At 49.1% G+C, this 21,586-nt stretch overlaps 1 protein-coding gene across 3 annotated transcripts in view; it reads left to right on the top strand.

Annotated features, from left to right (window-relative positions):
* The window catches only part of SHISA6 (shisa family member 6), a 390,127-nt gene that overhangs the window by 158,154 nt on the left and 210,387 nt on the right, over window positions 1–21,586 (top strand). The gene's annotated exons all lie outside the window — the stretch shown is intronic.

Below are 21,586 nucleotides of genomic sequence, written 5' to 3'. Positions count from 1 at the left end.
TGAGATGCTGAGCACTCCTGGAGGTGCTGTGGTTTCAGTGGAAATTGAGGATGTTCAGCGCCACTCAAGATCAGGCCCATAACATGCTGCCATTTTAGACATGAGACCAGGCCTCTCACTCCATGGGCTGGCAGTGCTCTAGCCTCCTGGGGGTGCCTCCCATTGATCCTGAGTAACCCCTCCTGGTCGGATGAGGAAATGGCATTGCCTAGGTGCATTATTCAGCTCCCCTTGAAGATGGTGGATGGGTCTGGTGCTGGATCAGTCCTTAGCCCTGGAGGAAGCTGCTCAGAGCTGCAGGGATGGTGACTGAGATGTGGATCTCTGAAGGTAGAAGCAGAATATAAAATAGGAAGAACGCTGGGGGATCACAAGGGATTCCCAGGGAAACTTTCTCCCTCTGAGATGTCTCCGCAGCTGGAGTCACACCCTCCAGGGATGTCTCAGGGAATGAGCAGGGACAGAATCATTCTCCATCTGCCCCACTGCCCATTGTAATGGGTTGGGTCACAGAGACCACCTTGGGATTGCCACCTGATGTGCTGAGACTACCTCTGAGTCCGTTTTCCCTGGCAGCTTGGGACTTCAGTACCCTGCCTTGTTGAGCCAGACATGCTAGCCAGCTACAAAAACAGACTGAGGTCTGAACCACGTCCCCCACAAGCTGCAGGCTTAACTGAAAACAGCTTAAGAAGTGCTCCTGTCTCTAGCACCCAGACACCCAGTTTCCAATGGATTCCAAACCCCAAATAAATTCGTTTTACTCTGTATAAAGCTTACACGAGGTAAACTCATAAATTATTCACCCTCTATAACACTGATAGAGAGATATGTACAGTTGTTTGCTCCCCCAGGTATTAATACTTGCTCTGGGTTAATTAATAAGCAAAACATGATTTTATTAAATATAAAAAGTAGAATTTAAGTGGTTCCAAGTAATAACAGACAGAACAAAGTGAGTTACCAAGCAAAATAAAATAAAAACACACAAGTCTAAGCCTAATACATTCAGAAACGGATTACAGATTAAATCTCACCCCCAGAGATGTTCTAATAAGCTTCTTTCACAGACTAGACTCCTTTCTAGTCTGGGCCCAATCCTTTCTCCAGTACAGTCCTTGTTCCAGCTCAGGTGGTAGCTAGGGGATTTCTCATGACTGCAGCCCCCTTTGTTCTGTTCCTCTCCCTTATATTGGGGGACAAGGTGGGAATCTTTTGTTTCTCTGGGTCCTTCTTATAAATGGAAAAGCCCCAGGTTTAAGATGGATTCCAATACCAGGTGACATGGTCACATGTCCTGGGAGACCCCCAGCCTTCATTTTTCCTGGCCTGACTCACAGGAAGGCTTGCAAGTAAACAGAGCCATCTACAGTCAATTGCCCTGGTTAATGGGAGCCATCAAGATTCGAAACCACCATTAATGGCCCACACTTTGCATAATTACAATAGGACCTCAGAGTTATATTTCATATTTCTAGTTTCAGATACAAGAATGATACATTCATACAAATGAACACACTCAGTAGATTATAAGCTTTGTAATGATACCTTACAAGAGACCTTTTGCATGAAGCATATTCCAGTTACATTATATTCACACTTATTAGCATATTTTCATAAAATCATATGGAGCGCAACATTATTGTCTAACACACTGTGGACTTCCACAGCAGAACTCTTCCTCAACCTTCTGGTCATCCCTTCCAAGGGTCCCCATGTAACTCAAGTAACACTACACGGCACAGTCCAGGCTGACTTCGATGCCTCTCTTTGTATCTCAATCTGCAAAAAAATTGCATTAATCAGAATTCCAGGATTGTGCTGTTCAGGGGAATATGGTTCCAAGTGCAATTCAGGCGAAACACGCTGAGAACAGCAAAGCCCCAACTGTCCATTTTGCACAAACGCACCCTTTGGGAGTGGTGGGGGAAAGCAGCTCTACTCTCCTTTTCAGAATCCCCCCAGCCTCTCTGCACACAATCCCTAAGGGCATCGGTACCTTGGCATCGTGCCAGGCAAGGCAGCATCTCCGGCAGGCGCAGCCAGCTCCAGGGAACAGTGTCTGCTCACACATGAGCAGCATTCGAGTATTTCCGAAAGCACAGGCAATGGAAAACGTTTTCTCTTTGGGGAGCGGGAAGCACGGCGCGTGTGTCAGCCGGCGCCTGTGGCTCTCTAGCATGGACATTCCTCGATAGAAGCCGTGCTCTCTTAGAGGGCTGAGTAACTCTGGCTCTGCGAATGAAAGCAGTTTAGAGAGCTGCACACCTCCGAGCAGGCCGACTGAGTCTGCCGAGGGATTTGCTTGGTCCCCACGGTTCTGAAATGTGTGTGTGGGGGCGGGGGTGGGGGAGGTGAAAGCCACATGACAGAGAGGGAGCAGATGCAGCTGTGGGCTGACATATGGCACCCATAATACAGACGTCATGGGAACTAAATGGCCTGGCCAGCGAGGTTCCTTTAAGCAAGTCCCACTCAGCACATGCTGGCAGGAAATCCCAGAGCCAGCCCGCAGCCGTAGGAGCTGGCCTGGACCCTCATGATTTCCACAGAGTAAGGAGCAATGCAAGGGAGGAGCCTGCATTTGCTGAGGTGTCATGAGAAGTTGAGGGGAAAGGAGAAGTCGCTCTTCTCCATGTGCTGCTGTTCACCGAGACCGCAGAGCCACTGACTCCAGTGGAGCAGGATTGGGCTCTGTCGGTAACCTACGTTATAGTTCCCCAGTGGAATGAGGCAGGACAGCATTCACATGGCTGTGCCTGGCCTGCTTCTGCTTTATGTTCACTGTTACCATCCTGAGCTGCCATTGTTCTAGATAATCAGAGCTAAGGACTTGCTTGAAATGAGCTTGGGGAGGGTGCTGACATCTCCTATTTTGCCTTTTCCAGTGTTCCTGCGCTCTCTCCTCCCCATCTTTTCTCTGCACTCAGTTATCCCTCCCTTAAACTCACCCAGTTTCCATCACCCTATGGGCTGGGGCTGGGGAACTGAAAAGTCGTCCTGGCTCCTTGTCCTCTGAGTGGAAGATCTCCTCATTTGCCACCTAGCCTGCTCAGCGAGGGCAGTAAGTCATGTAGATAATAGCACAATTTAACAGTGAATGGCTTGTTCTTGGCTTTCTACATACACTCCCTTACATACCACCCTGGCCTTGTGACTCTGAAATGCTGGGGCTATACTAGGAGATTCAGAAAATTGTACATGAGGAACCTACAAAATGTTTAATTAATTCCCTGAGATATTGCAATGGAGTCCCTAGAATCACACAAAGAGATAACACCCTGCTTTATAACAGAGAAAGAGGGATCTGATCTGTTCAGTCATGTCTTTATCCTTTTTAAATTGCTGCTTTTGTTTTTAAACAAAAAAAATAAGCATGAAAGGAAGCCGAGAACGCTATATATTTACATAAAAGTAATTCAGATATCTGAATGAAAGCAAATGAACCAATTGAACAGGCAGGAGAGGTTAAAGAAGATTAAATGCCCTGTAATCTATGCAATCTCTTTGGAACGCTGCTTCCTCCATTCAGTGGTTACTGTAACATAAATAGTCCCATATTTCAGACTATCACATTCCTTTTAAGTTGCTTAAAAGGTTCTTTTTATGCATTAGGGAGGGATTGATGCATTTAAAGAAGTGGTTTGGCACTTAGGAACTACACACATGGGGCTGTGCGGCTTTCCTGCTGGGAGATGGCCAGAGCTACTTAGGAGAGGCTGACCATTCTGTGGCGAGCTCAGGCCGAAGGGAATGCAGCATGTGGAATGGAGATCCTGGCTGACCAAGGGAGGTGCCCCATCTGCTTTCTGCACAACCTATGGGAGAGGAAAATCCTTCCAGAACCAAAATGCCAAATGGGGGTGTATTGAGCCTGTGAGAAATCCCATGCAGGCCTCCTCCAAATGCACTGGGCCAGGCGAGCCAGGCTGAAGCTGGGCAATGGTAGCGATCAATATTGCAGTAGCATCCAGGGGCCCAAGTAGTGATTGGGACCCCATTGAGCTAGGTGCTGCTCATAGACATGGGAGAGACCCTCCCTGCCCAGAAGAGCTTACAATCTAACGAGACAAAACAGAGGCACAGAGAGAGCTGCAGTGACTTGCTCCAGGTAACACAGCATAGAGCTCAGCTCTCCTGACTGCCAGGCCACTGCCCCACTCACTAGAGCACTCGGTGTCCCAGCCCCCTCTGCCCCTCTCTGCCCCCCAGCCTACACTCTCCCATGCCTCCCTCCTCATCGCTCAGTTTGTTTTTTCCCACTGGGGCCTTAAGCGTTCTTTCATGCTGCCCTTCATGGCTCTCTTGTATCATGTGCCAAGCGACCTCCCATTCCTCCTGCAACCCTGTCCTTGAAGCCATTTCCTCTGGGAGCCCTCCTGCCCATGTGTACTTAACCTTCCCTCTAATGCCTGGTACGCAGCGCGTGCCGGAGTTGGGGATGGTTCGTGCAGCCCCTGCTCACAAGAGCAATCCCAGTAGAGTTAATGGGCCAGACTCAGGCACTCCGAGGAACTGAGCTGTTTTGAAAAGCTGGCCCTCATTGCTCTCCATAAACCAGAATGATATTTGCAGAGAAACTGAGGTTTCCTTTCTTGAGAGGTTCTTGAGAGACTCTGTGTTACTGGGAGTTTCTGTACTGTCATGCAGCACCTCCTGAGTTAGGACAGGTAACAGCAGCTGGGATGGATGGATATGTTATGTGTAATAAGTGCCATTATTCACGACCATTGGTGCTTCTCAGAACCATCGTGAGAAATGGATTCTCTTCAGAGATGTCTGTGCCCAAAGTCTGCATCGTGCCCAGCCCTGCTGCCAGTACACTTAGAACCCAACTCATGGCTGGGGTCAAAGGGAGTAACCTGAGCATGGGGAACGTAGAATTGTGAGTTGGAATTTCCTTCCCCTGAACAGTTGGAAAGCTATATGTAACCCTTCTGCAAGGTGGAGCTGGCAGCAACCAGGGCCAGGTTCAATATCTAGGGGTTCCTCTTCAACAGTACCACACAGAACTGGCTCGAGCCCCCACCCAGTAACCTGGGATAATTTACACTCAACCCCTGGACACCTCTGAGAGGCAATACTTCCCCAATCACAAGCACAGAGTCTGAGTGTAGAAAAGAAACTTTTAATGAAAGGAGGGAAGTCACCTGACATTAATTAGGGAAAATGCCATAAGCAGGATTCATAATCATAAAACTGTGAGCAGGACACCAACCCCAGAGTCCATGGGGTAGAGCCTTCTGCCTCATGTTCTTGAGTTCTACAACCAAAAGTTCCTTTTCTGTGCCCATCTCGGCTCCCTCACCATAGCACACTCACAGTGGTTGCCCTTGGTCAGTGAGGAGCCAGGGTTCAGAGGTGCATCTGTGTGAGTTACACCTCCCACAGGGAAAAAGGTATCTTGCTTGCTCTGCCATCTGAGCATTTCCTCTGGCTGGCTCCCTCACCACTGGCCGCCCTGCCAGCCACCATTTCTCTCCAGTAGCCACCCTGCCAGCCAGTCACCTTCTGCCACCTGATTCTCTGCTGGAACCTCTGCTGGTAAGTCTGTTGAGGTTCTACCCAACTCTTTAGGTTGGGCAGAGAGCTGTCCCACCACAAGTGATTGTCAGCTCTTTTGAGCACTTAAAATAACAAAAGGCTCCTAATGGAGCCTATTTAGCTCTATCTTTTAACAGTGGGGAGGAACAGGTTAAACCAGACTGGGGACCTATAGGGAGAGTCCACACTTCCTGGCTGAGATACCTGTCCCCACCCCTCTTACTTTTCCAGGGGTCTGGCATTTGAGCCCCTGGAAAAGTAAGCCCCCTCAGCTGAGGGTCACCCCCTCATTTGAGACACAATAAGCATACTTCTGCTCCCCTTTATTCATACGATAAAGCAACTACATTGGTAACAGCATTTCACTACCCCTGAATTCAATACTAAAGTGATTTGTAACCCAACACCAGCTAAAGCTGATCTCTTTGAGCAGTACTGCTGAGGGCCATCCCATAACATTTTGGCACCTGAGCTGGGGAGCTCAAATGCCCCCTTGCTTGGGCCAAAATTTTGTCTTCTTCCTGTTCTACTCCTTTCATGGTACTGCTCTGCTACCTACCCCAATAAAGGAGAACTAACAACTTAAAATGCCTTGGGCAAAAATTTTAAGTAACACGTAACTTTCAAACGCCTGAACAGCAAATGTAACTTTTCTTGTCTGCATAGTAAACACTGGCATTTTTATCTGTTTGAATAATCAAAGTGGTGCTTTCCGAGCCATCTTGGTTGCAAAGATTTGAACTGCTTCCTGAAGGTCCACAGTCTGGGCCAGCTCATGCTCTACTGAGATGGTTGCAAGGCCGACCAGCTTCTCCTGTGTCATCGTGGAGTGTAGATGTGTTTTTATTAACTTCAGCTTGGAGAAGTTGCATTCTCCACTGGCAACTGTTATAGGAAGTGTTAGAAGTATGTGTAGAGCAACAAAAGCATTTGGAAAGAGGGTGGTCATCTTATTTGTCCACATATATTCCAGAACAGCCTTTGGAGTTGATCCTGCTGAAATTTATCTTGAAAGGGCTTTCAGTTCATCACCTAAATCACTTGCATCAATATTGTGCATGTCATCATGTGTCAACACTGTCTCTAGTGCCCTGCATTGCTGGTGTAGGTCTTCTTCAGGTATAGTGAGGAGTTTTGGAATATCATACAACATCCCAAATATACTGCTGTGTTCCTTGAGCTGCATGAAATGTTCTTCAACTGACTGTATTGCACAATCTAGCACCTGGTTAAAGAATTCAACTTTGAATTGTTGCTTGGGGTCTCTTATTGGGTTATCCCATGCCTCATAATCAAAATGTCTTCTTCTTTGGTGACACTTGTATTTTTGAATGGGTGGGAAAATAGCTTCGGTGTGAAGTTCCTCTGCCAAGTTCTGTGCACTCTTCAGAACGTTTTGAAATCCCTCACCTGACCGGTAAGACTGTAAGTATGACTTTGCTTTGTCCAGTTGTTCCATTGCTCCAGATATATCAAGGTCAACACCTTGGAGTCGCTTGCTTACAACATTTATTTCAAACAGTATGTCAGGCCACAACACTAAGCTACACAAAGATTTGAAGTTATGTATGTTTCTGGTGATTCCATTTCCCTCTGCCACTGTTCTCCCCCTGTCATAGCATTATCCTCCATAATGGCAACTATGGCATCATCTATCTTCCCAATTTGGTCTTTGATAGGCTTTATTGCATCCACTCAACTTTCCCATTGTGTGGCACTCAATGGTTTCAGTGTCAGAGAGGATATTCCCAGATGTTGCTTCAAAATTTACCATCAATGAGTTGATACAGAGAAAAATACATAGTTGCTTTGAATTACATTAAAAAATTCAGCAGCCTCACTAGAAGCTGATGCTGCATCACTGACCAGCAAGTTCAATGAATGAGAACTGCATGGGACAAAAAAAGCTCAAGGGTTTAACTCTCAGATCCGTGTCTGCACTCCTCTGTTCTTTCCTTTCATGTTGGCACCATTATTGTAGCCCTAACCTCTCATGTCAGCTATCACAATTCCCGTATCTTCCATCTTTTTAAGAAAGCACATTTGTCATACCAGCTCCTTTAGTATCATCAATGTCAATAAATTCTAGAAAATGTTCTCTGACAGTCATCATTGCAGGGACATTTTCACTAGGTTCTGTTGTTGTTACAAAACACGCCATTAAAGTCATTTGTTCCATATGGGTGATGTCAGGTGTGCAGTCCAGAATAACAGAGTAATATCTTGCTGACTTCAGATCTGCCACAATCTTCTGTTTGACTTTTGTTGCCAGTAACTGTATGATCTCATTTTGAATTGTTTTTCCAAGATAGTGGTGTGTGTACGTTTCTTGGGTGGTGATTCTCCTTAGATGCTCCACAATTTTAAGGAAGTTTCCATTGTTTGGCACATACAGCTGATCTGAACTGCCATGCAGTGCTAGGTTTTGGGTAGCAAGCATTCTCACAATGGCAATGAGCTTTTTCAGAACATTTTGACAGTAAAGAGACTCTGATGCAATCTTCTCTTGATGCTGATCATCTATGTTGGCCTTTAACCTTAGTCTCACCTCTTTCCACCTATGCAATGCTCTCTGGCGATTTGCTGCCTTCTCATGGCTTGCCAGATATCTAGCCAGATTCTTCCAATCCTTTGTTCCTGTAGAACCCAATGTGGCTGAAACATTAGACTGGAAGAGTTTGAAACAAAAACAGTATGCGGCATTTTGGGTTTTTGAGTACATAAGCCATGGCCTCTCCACTTTGTCACCATTGGGGATTTCACGCCAGTAATGTGTTGGATGGAAACTTCTATTTTCATTCTCTTTGGGGAACATGAAGTTTTTCACTTGCTGAGGCCCATACAGTACAAGGAAGTCCCTCAGGCTACTGCTCAAGTGGGTCCACAGTCCTGGATCATCTAGACTTAAGGAACTAAACTCAGCAGCAGATGTTTCTTGCGCCTCCACCACACTCTTCTCTGATCTACACTTTTCTTCAGGAATGTGCATGGTTACATCCATTTGAGATGGAGATATGGATGCTGCAGTAGCTGCCTGGTCACCTGCACTCTAACTAGAAGATCAGGCATCTCCTCACCACTCACATCCTCACTGGGGCCAGAAGGCTCACCGTGAACATTTGTGTCTATGTATCTCAGGAGAGCTCCTTCCTGCTTAGATAGAAAAGCTTCCTTTGCTTTCTTTCTTTTTCTGAATGCTACCCCAGAAGAGCGTTTTCTTCTTTCACTCATGACTGCTGTTCTGTGCCAGCTATAGTGGCTCTCAACACTCAGTTGAAGGGGACAAATAAGCAGGCTGGTAGTAGGACCTGAGTGAGGGAAGATATCAGCGTCTTAAGGGCCTAACTGTCTCCTACTACTTCAGCTGACTGCCTGTTTTCCTCATGTGTGTTCAGGGAAGCAGCAGGAAACAGGAAGCTCCCTGAGAAGCTGGTATCAGTGCAAGCTCCTGGGGGTGCTAGAGAGGTACATAAGTGGCTCCTCTTCCTCTCTCTCCCTGCAGCTCCTGCTGCTTTCTGTTATGTCTCTTGTGCCCTCCTTCCTCCAGCACAGCACTCCACCATCTCTGTGCATCTAGAGCAGAGAGAATACATATGCACCAGCAGCAGACACAATTTTCTACACTCTGGGTCCTAGTGGTGCCCCCCCCACCCCAAAGTCTGGCACCTGAGACAGCCGCCTCAGTTCGCCTCATGGTAAGGCCACCCCTGGCACTGCTCTATTTGCTGGATATCTAGGCAGGGTAAGTGTGTTCATGTAAATACAGTTTGCTCCTGAAGTCTTCTCCCCCTCTCCAACTAGCTGTCAGGGGAGACTTCATTCAGATCCTACTTACATATAAACTGTTCCCTCTCCTCTCCAGGGAAGCCAGCAGTACTGGGAAGGAAATTCAGAAACCTTGGCACCAGACAGTCGGAAATTTCATTTGGAGTTAATGAAATTTCTTCTGTTTTGTGAAAAACCTATGATATTTCCTGAGTTTTTCTCCCCAAAACTAGGACCAAAGGGACCAGTCGTGTTCTTGAGTCTTTTGAAATGCAAAATTTCATTCTAGCAAAGATCGGTTTTCAGATTTCAGTGAGAAATTTCAGAACTGTGCATGTTTCAGTGGGGGGAGGGGGAGAAGCTCATTTACAGAAAACGAAGGGAAAGCAACATTTTGTGGCTTCGAAATGACCTGGAACAATATTTTTAGTTGAGGGTTCTTTTTTGTTTTTTGGTGGGAACAAATAAACGTTGTTATACACATTCCTAGTCATACCCCTGTGCTTGTGATGTCAGAACAGATCGAGAGGGAACAAAACCAGGGGGCAGAAGGAGGGTCACTTGTAAAACAAGTAGAAGGCAAATGGATCTGAGTTTGTATGTCCCATTTGAACCAATCTCCCTGTGAAGACTGCGTCCAGGACCCTTACCTGTTCTAATGCCATGCAAGCTGCCCCGCTCTGTTAGTTTACAAGGCACCAGTTCAATCAACAGGAATTAAGAATGTCATTAACTGATACCACCTAGTCCAGAAAAATGCCCAGACTGCAGCAGGGTCCTTTAACCAGAGAGGAGGTGAGAGCAGCAGAATGAACCTACAAGTGGTTATAGGACAGTCTGAAGCGCCGATCAATCTATCTAGGAGCATCCAGTGGCTATGAAACAAACACAGACACAAACACCTCCTCCCCTGGGCTTTATCTCCAAGAGCTCAAAAGTGTCTGGGCTGCTGTGAAGTGGAAGGGTGGTTGGTATGCAGCTGGCACAGTGGAAGAGCTAGAAATCTATTCAGAGCACCTTCCCATACTGCAGGCCTGCTCCGGAAAAGCTGCGCCATGTCTGGAGATGGGTGCTCAGACTCCTTTTGGCATCGCACGTTGGCCCAAAGGCTGTAGCTCGGAATTATTAAAGCATCAGTGACTTCAGTGGGAAGGTGGAGTGGGGGATGCCATCCTCCAGGGCGGCTCTATTTGGGAATCCTGTTACTTGCTGTCACCAGGGACACATTCAATAGCTTAGTGAAAAGAGACATTTTAATACTTAGAGGAATAAGTAGGTGACATTCCCATTGCCTGAACTCCACTGCCTCTGCACTGGTCAGAGCCTTCCTGAGCGGGCAGCTCTCAGAGACCTCCCCTCAGCGCTGCCCAGTGTGTTTCTCTGCTAAGTATCACCCTTTAAACGACAAGTGAGGACAGGAATCCTGGCATGTCTGTCCCCGGCCTGCTGTCCCCAGCACTCCACTTCGCACACCCGCCAGCTGGTGGGCAGACATGAGAGAGGATGGCACCAATTAGGACAGCTCCAGATAAATTATTCCAGCAGAGAAATCTCTCTTGGACCATTAATGCTGAATGACAGTGGAATCCCATTGTAAATACATGTATCATCTAAGCGATCATCTGGAAAGACTGATTGCAATAATACCCTTGATGCCAAATGAATAAAAGCTGCTGATGTGAGGGCACAGACCTGCATGTTATGACATTTTCATAAGTACCAGGTCTGCCCTTCCTGATGAGTCAGACCTGAGAGGAAAAACACAGTGAACCCACTCTTTATTTCCCAGTCACGCACATGCCGTGATCCCAGCAAATGCCAGACAGATTGATGTCTACATGCCACCTCTTGCTGGGCATCACCAAAAAGTGTGTGTGGGGGGAGAGAGGAATGAGTTTTGGGACAGTGTTGAACTGAGATAGTGCAGGTTTGCCGGGTGCCTCCTCCTCGAGTTCCTGAGAAGCTCTCTCATTTGTGAATATCTTTTTTCTCCTCTCTCCTGTTTTTATGTACATCCTTTATAATTTTGCTGATGATGAAGAAGAAGAAGAGGAAGAAATAGTAATAATACCTAGCTCTTATCTAGCACTTTTCATCAGTAGATCTCAACCCACTTTACAAAGAAAGTCAGTATCATTGTCCCTCTTTTACAGATGGGGAAACTGAGGCAAAGAGAGCCGCTACTTGCCCAAAGGCACCCAACAGGCCAGTGGTAGAGCTGGGACTAGAACCCCCATCTCCTGAGTCCCAGTCCATGCTCTGTCTGCAAAACACCCTCTGCACGTGCAGACACCTTGCTCCAAATCATCATTCGGGGTATTGTAACCAGAGACAGGCAGAATACCAACTGGGGCTGAGCTCCCAAGGTATCTGTGTCAATCTTGCCATGTTCAGCCTCTGCGACGGGGCTACACAGTCCATCGCTCTTCTGTTGCCACCTCATTTTTTCGCTTATGGAAGCAAGTTCTCTGCAGGTTCATTGCCCTCCTATAAATGCTCCATTCCTCCAGGCCTTACTCTTTGCCTCCTCAGGTTCCAGATGCTGGTGCCGGAACTACAGCTTACCTTTATGAAATAAGTAATTTTTTAATTTGATCTTGCTAATTATTACCTTTATTACAGCTTAGTCCTGGGGGAGCGCCTGAGGTTCTGAGAACCTTCTAATCAACTTGTTCCCAATCTCATTGTGAGGTTCATTAAAGCATGCAAGGATCTTTCATCTTTATGGATTTTTTTTTTCAAATCTTTAACGCTCTTAAATACAAGAAAAGCCTAATGTCACAATGTGGCATGGTACCAAATGCACTAGGTGGGCTTGCCAAGAAAGAGATGAAGAGGGTGGTAATTTAGAGGTTTTTATTAAGAAAGAGAATACCTCAGCCACTTAGGGGAGTGAACTGAATGAGGCAGTATGGGTTTAGCGGAGAGCAGATTTTGGTTCCTTGACTATGTTTTGATCTGAGGCCCTTTAGAACTGATTTCACTGAGTAACCATAAAATCCTAAGGACTCTTGTGCATGTTATAGCTTAGCAGAGTCACTGATATTTGCCTCAAGTAGCCCCCGGCACAGACAGATCTTTTATCCCAGCTCCTATGGGATCCGAGGAGGAGCACATCCAATTAGTGGAGGGGAAATGTCATGAAAGGAGAATGCTGTCTGCTTCTCAGTGTGCACGCCCTTCAGAAAAATGCCGTGTCCCCTGTGTGTGCCAGGTGGGATGGGGTGAAATAGCTTTGTTTTCCCCACATGGATTCCACATCTACCAAGTGTCTTACTAGATTGTGCTTCTACAGCCATTATGGAAAGGTGACCATATGTTCTCGCCTAATTTATGAGCTTATTTGCATGCTAGTGTGCTGGATGGTTCTGGGGTGGGAGGTAATAAAGTCAAATACCAGCCCCTTGTCCTGAGAGAAGCAGAAGGAATCTCTTTGACTCCGCCCCTCTCTGCTCAGCTGTTCTGGTAGCAGGCTTTGTGCAGGGCGGGCAGCAGAGACAGTGGGGTGGCTATGACACAGACAGGCTAGAATGCCTTTCCATAGCTGCAGTCCCTCTGCACCTCCTCCACAGTGCTAGGGCCACTGGAGCCACAGATGCAGATGCCACAGCTCTTCTTCCGGCCGGTCCCAAATGTCTCATAGGTACTTGCATAGGGTTACCATATTTCAGCAAGCAAAAAAGAGGACGGGAGGAGCCCCGCCCTAGCCCCGCCCCTCCCACTTCCCCCCTTAGAATCCCTAACCCTCCCCCCGCTCCTTGTCCCCTGACTGCCCCCTCCTGGGACCCCTGCCCCTAACTGCCCCCCAGGACTCCACCCCCTACTTAAGCCTCCCTGCCTCTTGTCCCCTGACTGCCCCCTCCTGAGACCCTCCCGCCATCCTAACTGGCCCCCTAGGACCCTACCCCCTACCTATACCCTGAGTGCCCCAACCCTTATCCACACCCCCACCCCCAGACAGACCCCTGGGACTCCCATGCCCCATCCAACCACTCTCCACCCCCAGACAGACCCCCCCAGAACTCCCAACCCATCTAAATCCCTCTGCTCTCTGTCCCCTGACTGCTCCGATCCCTCTCCCCACCCCTGCCATCTGATAGCCCCGCCCCCAGAACTCCCAACCCTGCCCCCCGCTCCTTGTCCCCTGACTGCCCCCTCATGGGACCCCTGCTCCTAACTGCCCTCCAGAACCCCACCCCCTACCTAAGCCTCCCTGTTCCTTGTCCCCTAACTGCCCCCTCCTAAGACCCCCCCCCACTGCCCCCCAGGACCCTACCCCCTACCTGTACCCTGACTGCCCAAAACCTTATCCACACCCCCACCCCCAGAAAGCCCCCCCGAACTCCCGACCTCTCCCCCCCCATCTCTTGACTGCCCCCTCCAAAACCTCCCTGTCCCTTCTCCAACCCCCTGGCCCCCTTGTTGTTGGCCTTCGCCTAATGTCTCTGTGAACTTGCTCAGGAATGGCCTGAGCCCTTCGTCCCGTCCCGGCACGCTGGGCAGCAGCGGGGGAGGCGCTCCAGACTGCCGGAGGTGAATGCAGGGAGGGAGTGAGCTCTGCTGCAGGGGAGGAGGAGGGGCTCTCTCTAGCTGTCGGAGCCCCATGTAAGTGGCACCATCAGGCCGGCTGCCCTGTTAGCCACGCGTGCTCTGCATGGGGGGGGGAAGTCCGGACATTTACAAATTCCCCCCGGACGCTATTTTTAGCTCAAAAAGTCGGACATGTCCGGGGGAATCCGGACGAATGGTAACCCTATACTTGCATGTTTGGGAGCAGCACGCAGACCCCCTAGGATGCAGAGATGCAGAACCCTCTGTGGCCAGTCTGCCTATCCCACCTAGGCAGCCCCCAGATGGCTGCAGTGGTGCAGAAGGGCCTGCGTGGTGCCTCCATGCAAGTGTGGGCTCTGCACTGAATCGCAGTAAGAGTGGGGTGACAAAGTGCGACCATACGGGTCTGTGTTCACTGCACATTTTGATCAGTGCCTAGCCCATGGGTTATGTGCTTAATTTCTCAGATGGGTGCTAGACAAAGGGGTGAGAAGGCCCCACCTACTCAGACAGGTCTTACACTCTTCCCCACAGGGGCAATCCAGCTATCAGGCCAGAGATTGCAGCCGCTTGAGACTGAATGGGTCTGTGTGTCCAAGCAACAGCACAACCATCGGGGCATTCTCCTGGCTAGGCCCACTAGTTGCTCTGGCTGTCAGGAAAACCCCAGTCTCAGGGCGCAGGAGACTTCGCACCTGGGGCCTTGAAACAAAGGCATTCTGGAGCAACTGGGCCTGGATCCTCACAGGGAAGGGCAGGGGGGACTCGCGACTGGGAGCCTCACTGACACGCAGGCGCTGGCTAGGAGACTGTGCACTGGGTCAGTTTGGTTCCTGTGGCTCGAGGAAAGCTGAGCTTAGGACGCTGGCAGTGAAGTGTAGGATTAAATGTGACAATGTGTAGGGGGCTCTGTGTTCCTTTCCAACCTTTTATTTCTCTACTGGTTTGTTCTAACTGCTACATAAAAACAGTGTTTCCAGATGGCTGCTGGGCCCAGGTTCCCCTAGGAGAACACATGGGAGCCTGAGCTTAGTCAGATCTGCAGGGTGCTAAGCATTGGGCTCCACAGCACAGTGCCCCCCCGGGTCCCAGTGTAAGAGTGGGAGAATTATGATCCCAGGTAAGAGGAAGGGGCTCTAGGCCCAGCTGGGCACAATCAGGGACCAGAGAGGGGACCGAGGGGCACTAGCCCTGTGAGCATGACAAGCAGCCTTCTCTGACTCGGCAGTGAAGTGTGCCGTGCTTGTCACTACACCCCGCTCTGCATAGCAACCTGCTAGCAATTTCTCAGCCCGTGCCAACAGATTCAGCACAAGGCTTGGACAAGCCTCCCACATCCTGTCAGCAGGAAAAGTGTCAGTCAGAGCATCATGCCACGCTGCTTGCAGGGCACAGTCTGGGGAATGCTATGGCAGGGCAGACAGCACAGCACAGCTCGGTCCAGACGGGCTAAGAGCTCTAGTCACATAGCCCCCACCCCTGCAGCATGTGAGTGCCTCACCGCCACCAGTGCATTTATCCCCACCACACCCCTGCCAGGGGCGCAAGCCTCATCCCCAGTTAAAGGCTGGCGAAGGGAGGCACATACAGAGTCCATGGCAGAGCCAGGAATTGAAGCCAAGTCTCCCAAGTCCCAGACCCTTGTCTCAGCCACAAGGAGCTGTGTTGTGTGACTGCCTGGAGTCAGCTCTGGAGCGTTTGGAGCCATTGTAGGCTGGTGCCAGGGGGCCTTTTCAGGGACATCAGTGGGCTTTAGTTCAGCCCTTGAGCGACTGGCATGACTACTCAGGGTGTGGGAGGAGCTACAGGCTGCTGCATGTTTACTTGTACTATTGTGGTTTGATTTCTCACTGCTCCCTGGGGGGATGCAGTTGGTGCTAATTGATAAAACACTTTCATTTACTTAGTGGCAGGATTATTAGATGCTGGTAATTGATGGAATGAGATCACATGGCCTTTGCCAATTTTCCTATTACTTACACGCCCCCATCATTTGGCACATTATTTCTGTTTGTATTAACTGGATTGTGCATTTCATTAGAAAACAATAAAATATAATTATATAAAAAAGAAAATGTTTGGCCATGATTAATGGCCTGAGCTTCAGCGTTTGACATGAGGAAGGAAATTATTTTTCAAAATATGTTCTGGAGAAGGAGTGGGTGTCAGGGCCTGAGTCAGTGGGACTATTTCCACTGACTTCAACATGTTTTGGATGAGGCCATAAATTAGGCCCATCATATTTTCAGTAGGTGGCACTGTTACATACATTCTTCCAAGTTGTTTTCTAAGTGTTGTGAGCAAGTGTTCAGTCTTGGGGGGGAGCTGCTGTGACATTGTTAGTTTTTGGATTATGCACGGTTTTGCATAGAAGAAGTGGTCCTGGGAGAGAAAGTTCTGGTGAGTTTGTTCAGGGTTTTGATTAGACTCACTTCTTGGGCCAGAGTTATTCCCTGGGAACCAGACACTGATTCTGGGCTAAGATTTCCTGCATGCCATTTGTGACCACCACTGTTCCAGGCCTGGTGTATTTGTATTAATAAAACAAGTTATATTAACAGTGAATCCAGACTCCATGTCACTAATTCCTCCTCCACTGGGAAGCCAGCTCACTGGGAAGCCACTCAGCAGAGGGGGCACTGTTGTCAGACAGAGAGGGAACAGCATTCATGCCTATGTCATCCACACTAAGGATGTAGACCTTTGTGTCCCTCTAGTGGCTATTCCTCGTAAAAGGTTTATGAGTTGCTGCAGCTCCCGGCTGATGTTATTAATTCTTTAGCCCAAACAGTAGCAGTTTGTGCTTGTAGCACTGAAGATCCCAGATTCAAACTGCACTATTGCCCCTCGGGAGGCAGTTATCCACCGCTGTTACATATTTCCTATTTTCTGAGTGCAGAATGGCAGTCTGGTAACGTCACACTCTGTTTTCATTGGTTGGGGCACACTAGAAAATCCATATCTGAGCCAGCCAGGTTGGTGCAAGGCTGCTAGAATCGATTCGGCTGAGGCACCTTCCATGATACTGCGTGAAACACCTGAGCCCTGCTTATGCTAGCACCGATGACTACTCCCTGCTAGCTTGGCTGCTGTGCTGTTGCCACCAGTGGATGTCCAATGGGGACCCTTTTTCCTCTGTAGCCCAGTGTGTGTGTTAAGGGTTTAGGTGTGCATATCCCCCTCGTGTTAACTGGAGAGTCGAGCCCCTCACATATCCATGGAGCAGGCAGAGCTCTGCAGGGAAATTCCTCCTCCCCAAGCAGGAGGGAAAGGAGTGTCCCGCCCTCAGTCACTAGGAGGCATGTGCTGCTATGTTAGTCTTTGATCCCCAACTGCAGCTGCTGCTTGCTGTCTCTGAGGGGGTCGCCCCAACTCCATTCCATTGCCCCATAATGAGGACAGGCTCCATCATTTGCATTCCAGATCCAGCCCTGCCAGTCCCAGACGTTCCCTCTCGACAGCTCAGTCACCTTCCACTCCAGATGTGGAGAACAAAACAAGCTCTCAAGGAGAGTCACAATGTGGAGGCACTTTGGTTTCTGCAAACAGAGACCGCAGGACAACTCTGAACTGCCATGCAGCACATGTGCACAGCAACCTATGGGGGTGAACCTCTCAACAGAGCCAAGTTCAAAGTGCCATGGAGAGTGGGACTGGAGTTAGAAATCCAGGTTCGGTGTTTCCCTTGCAGAACATACTGTGGGGCTCTCTGGAAAGTCAGTTTCTTTAGCAAAATGAGCAAAGACTAGAGTGCAGGAGGCGTTCTGCTTTGACCGGGGGAGGGATGGCAAAATGGCGGTCTGGGCCTCTCCCAGGCCTCTTGTGCATCAGGCTCTGATTTGACAGTGATATGTATTGAACTATATCCATGTGTACTACGCTCTGGAGTGCTGCGCCAAAAGGGAATCATAGCAACCAATCAGCGTGCAGGAATTTGCTTCAGTTAGTGACATGTGAGGGCACAAGTCCCTGAAAGACGATTGCCTCTGTGTGTCTAATTTACATATTCATAGTATTGTTATTTTATAATAACTTCTCTGCAAATATGCAAATCCCTCTTCTGCGATTGGCTTCTCTGCGCAGATTAGCCAGTAAAGGAAACACCCCTTCGGCTTTCCACTCCCTCCAGCTGGAGCAGAAACCCCCCTTCCCAAATGTATCAAGAGGGGAGAAAACGGAGCTGCAGGAAGGGATAAGTGCTTCAGACCCTCCTGCTGAGCTCCCCTCCTGCAGTCCGGAGGCTGCTCGCATTGACGTCAACTTCAGTCATGCCAGCTCTTGTGATTTTAGTGCAAGTCGGGTGATATTTGGTGATTTCCTCAGAGTCCCAGCTCCTGGAGTGCTGTGATCACAGCTTTCACCTCTCACCTCCTGAGCGCTTGGGGCTGGCACCACTCTCTGTGGGAACTTTGCTGTTGACCTCAATGGTAGCCAGGTCAGGCCCCTCCTCTACTCACAAGCCCCCTCCTTGCCTGTCGGCTGCAGCCACCCCATGTCCTCTGCCCTACTTTGTTACTGCCTGGTGTGTTAAAGTGGCCTCAGCCCCTTGCTTGTGGCTCAAGCTGACAAGCGGGGTGAAAGAGCCGCCTCTGCCATGTGGGGAAAGTCGCCTGGTGGGGCAGGGAAGGCGCTTGGCAGGGGAGGGGGAAGGGTGTAAGATGGCAGGAAGAGGGAAGTGCAGTGGAAGTGGGAAATAATGGGCGAGGCCGGGCTCTGGCTGCTGGTGAGCTTTTCCAGCTGGCAGGCTCATGGCCTATTTGAGTTTTATTGTCATTTCAATGTGAAAATGCCATTAAAAATCCCTGCTTGATAGTACGGCCCTGTGGGGCGTAACTCCGCAATGGTCCCCTCCCACCATAATGCACCCCTGGGAGGCTGCCTACAAATCTTGTAAACCGGGAGCCCCCTGGGTCAGCACAACACCCCACTCTGTGACTCACGTTCTCTTTGAACAGCCAGATAGTCAATGGCTTTGAATGGGTGAATCCCTGCCCTTCCCCAGCCCACCAGCCCCTGCAGCCTTGGCACTGCACTGCCTCCCCAGGCCTTGCCCCTCTAACATGGGCAAGGAGTGTGTCACAATCCAATGTTAAGCTCAGAAAGACACCCGGCTGCCATTGCACTGGGGGTCTTTGAGCCACTTCCACAGAATTTAAGACCAGACGGACCCTTCCGCTCATCTAGCCTGAGCGCCTGTGATACACTGGCCAAGGATAACTCCCATTCGCTAAGACGGGGAATGTAGACTAAGCGTAAGGATCTGCAGGACTAGAACCTGGGCCTGTAGTGCCTGATGTTCCCACAGCACCACCAAGAGGCTTCGCAGGGCTCTATCCCAGGAGCACTGTGGAGATTAGGTGTCACAGGATGTACCATCCGAAGAATCGAGAGCAACAGCACCCTGTGACCTTCTGGCTGGCCCATGCTCCCCATTCAACCCTGGAGAGAGCCCCAGGAAGTTTTCTGGGCTGCCGTGCAGACTTCTAGCCTGCTGTGACCCCAGAACTCACCTCAGTTGCTGATTGCCAGACTCTGACCCTGACTCTTGCCTATTGATTCTGGCCCTAGTGATTGCTCAGATCCCTCCTCGCTGACTGCCGCCTCGTGACCTCTTTGATACCACCCCAGTTGTGACCACTAGGCCAAACTGCCTATGCCCTTAAAGCTTGCCCAAACTCTTTCAACCCCTTCCATGGAAGCCCCTAAGCAGGGATATGGAGGGACCAGGTCTATCACCACGCACTGGACACTATGGGATACTGGATCTGCAGGAGCACGTTGCTCAACTCCAAACTGAGAAACATTTCTCAGGTGGAGGGATAGCTCAGTGGTTTGAGCATTGGCTTGCTAAACCCAGGGTTGAGTTCAATCCTTGAGGGGGCCACTTAGGGATCTGGAGCAAAATTGGTCCTGCTAGTGAAGGCAGGGGGCTGGACTCGATACCCTTTGAGGTCCCTTCCAGTTCTATGAGATAGGTATATCTCCATATATTATTATTATTATTATTTCATAGACTCATAGACTTTAAGGTCAGAAGGGACCATCGTGATCATCTAGTCTGACCTCCTGCACATTGCAGGCCACAAAACCTCACCCACCCACTCCATAACCTCTGGCTGAGTTACTGAAATCCTCCAATCATGATGTGAAGACTTCAAGTTACAGAGAATCCACCATTTTCTCTAGTTCAAACCAGCAAGTGACCCATGCTGCAGAGGAAGGCAAAATCCCCCATAAGGGCTCTTCCAATCTAACCTGGGGGGAAATTCCTTCCCAACTTCAATTAGACTCTGAGCATGTGGGTGAGACCCAGCAGCCAGACAGCTGTGACAGAATTCTCTGTAGTATCTCAGAGCCCTCCCCATCAGTATCCCATCTTTGGCCTTTAGAGTCATATGCCATTGTAGGCAACCTCATCATACCAGCCCCTTCATAAATTTATCTCTTAATCTAACTTTCCCTGGCAAGGGCAGGCCCAGGCCTTTGTCGTAGGAGCCTCCTTGCTGCTGAATTCTGAGACTCACCTTCAAATCCTTGCTGTGCAAGGTGGAACGTCTCCATTTATTTATGTATCTGAATGCTGCGTAATTTGCTGGGTTTGATAGGCATGCTCACAAATGATTCTAGCATCGCTAATTCATTTAGTGCTTGCTGCTGCACCAAGACTAACGCTTCATTAGAGGCAAGGAGCAAAACAAGAAGCCTAATAGGAAGTCCCTCCAAACAGTACTGATTTTGCACACACTACTGTATTATGTGTGCCATGCTGCTGACTTGTTTTAGCATAAATAAAAAGGTTGGATGAGGCATAAATTAAACCCAAGTCAAAGTAGCAAGTATTTGTCCTTTCAGCTGTGTAGAATCCACATCCTTTTTGAACGCACTTGGCCATTCTGCAACTTCCTCACCTTGGCTGCTTTTCATACCCACTGGTTTTCTTTGGGCAGGCTAACACCCTGCAGCTTGGCAGAAATGTTGGATTTCTGTGTTTCAAAACTAATGAGACAAGTTCAGCAGCTACAGTGGAGATGAAGAAAGGCCATGCTGTGCCTTTAAACTACAGAGCAACACTGCTGAGTCAGCACTGCCCTCATACAGGGATCGTAGAAATGCTATACATCATGTAGAGATGCTGCCAGCTCCTGGCGGGACCAACTAGCAAGCATTTACTAGTGGGGTTATCTTGGGGGGTGAAGAACGTGGGGCATCTGTAAAGTAAAAGGCAAGCACGCTACTGTGCACATGGCATCCCAGACACTGTGTCTGTGTCATGTGATAGGAGAGTAGCTGAGTCACTGAAGTGGGAATCGGGACATTGGGATTCAATTTTCCCCTGTGCCACAGCCTCACTGTGGGTAAGTCACTTAGTCTATCTGTGCCCCAGTTCCCATCTCTGTAAAATAGGGGCACTAACTCTTCATTCTCTCACCTTCTGACTGTTTAGAAGATAAGTTCTTTGAGGCAGCAGCTGCCACTAGGTGTATGTGCAACCCTAGCAAAATGGAGCCTCAAGGGGCTACGGTAACAATAATAAAGTGGTTCCAATGTGGTTCCCAAGTCAGATGATGACTTTTCTGTCAGCTGTGGCAGTCATTTCAACAGGGGGATGAGTCATCAGCTGTGCGCTTTCTCCCTGTGCCAGCACGAGCAATACAGATGTTTCTAGTTGCCCACAGCTGACAATGCAGTTGGTGAGGCATAAAGGAGGAGCGAACCCAGCTCTCTC

Source organism: Chrysemys picta, chromosome 12, assembly GCF_011386835.1.
Source record: "Chrysemys picta bellii isolate R12L10 chromosome 12, ASM1138683v2, whole genome shotgun sequence".
NCBI classification, from domain to species: domain Eukaryota; kingdom Metazoa; phylum Chordata; order Testudines; family Emydidae; genus Chrysemys; species Chrysemys picta.
This window is presented reverse-complemented; position numbering and strand designations above follow the sequence as displayed.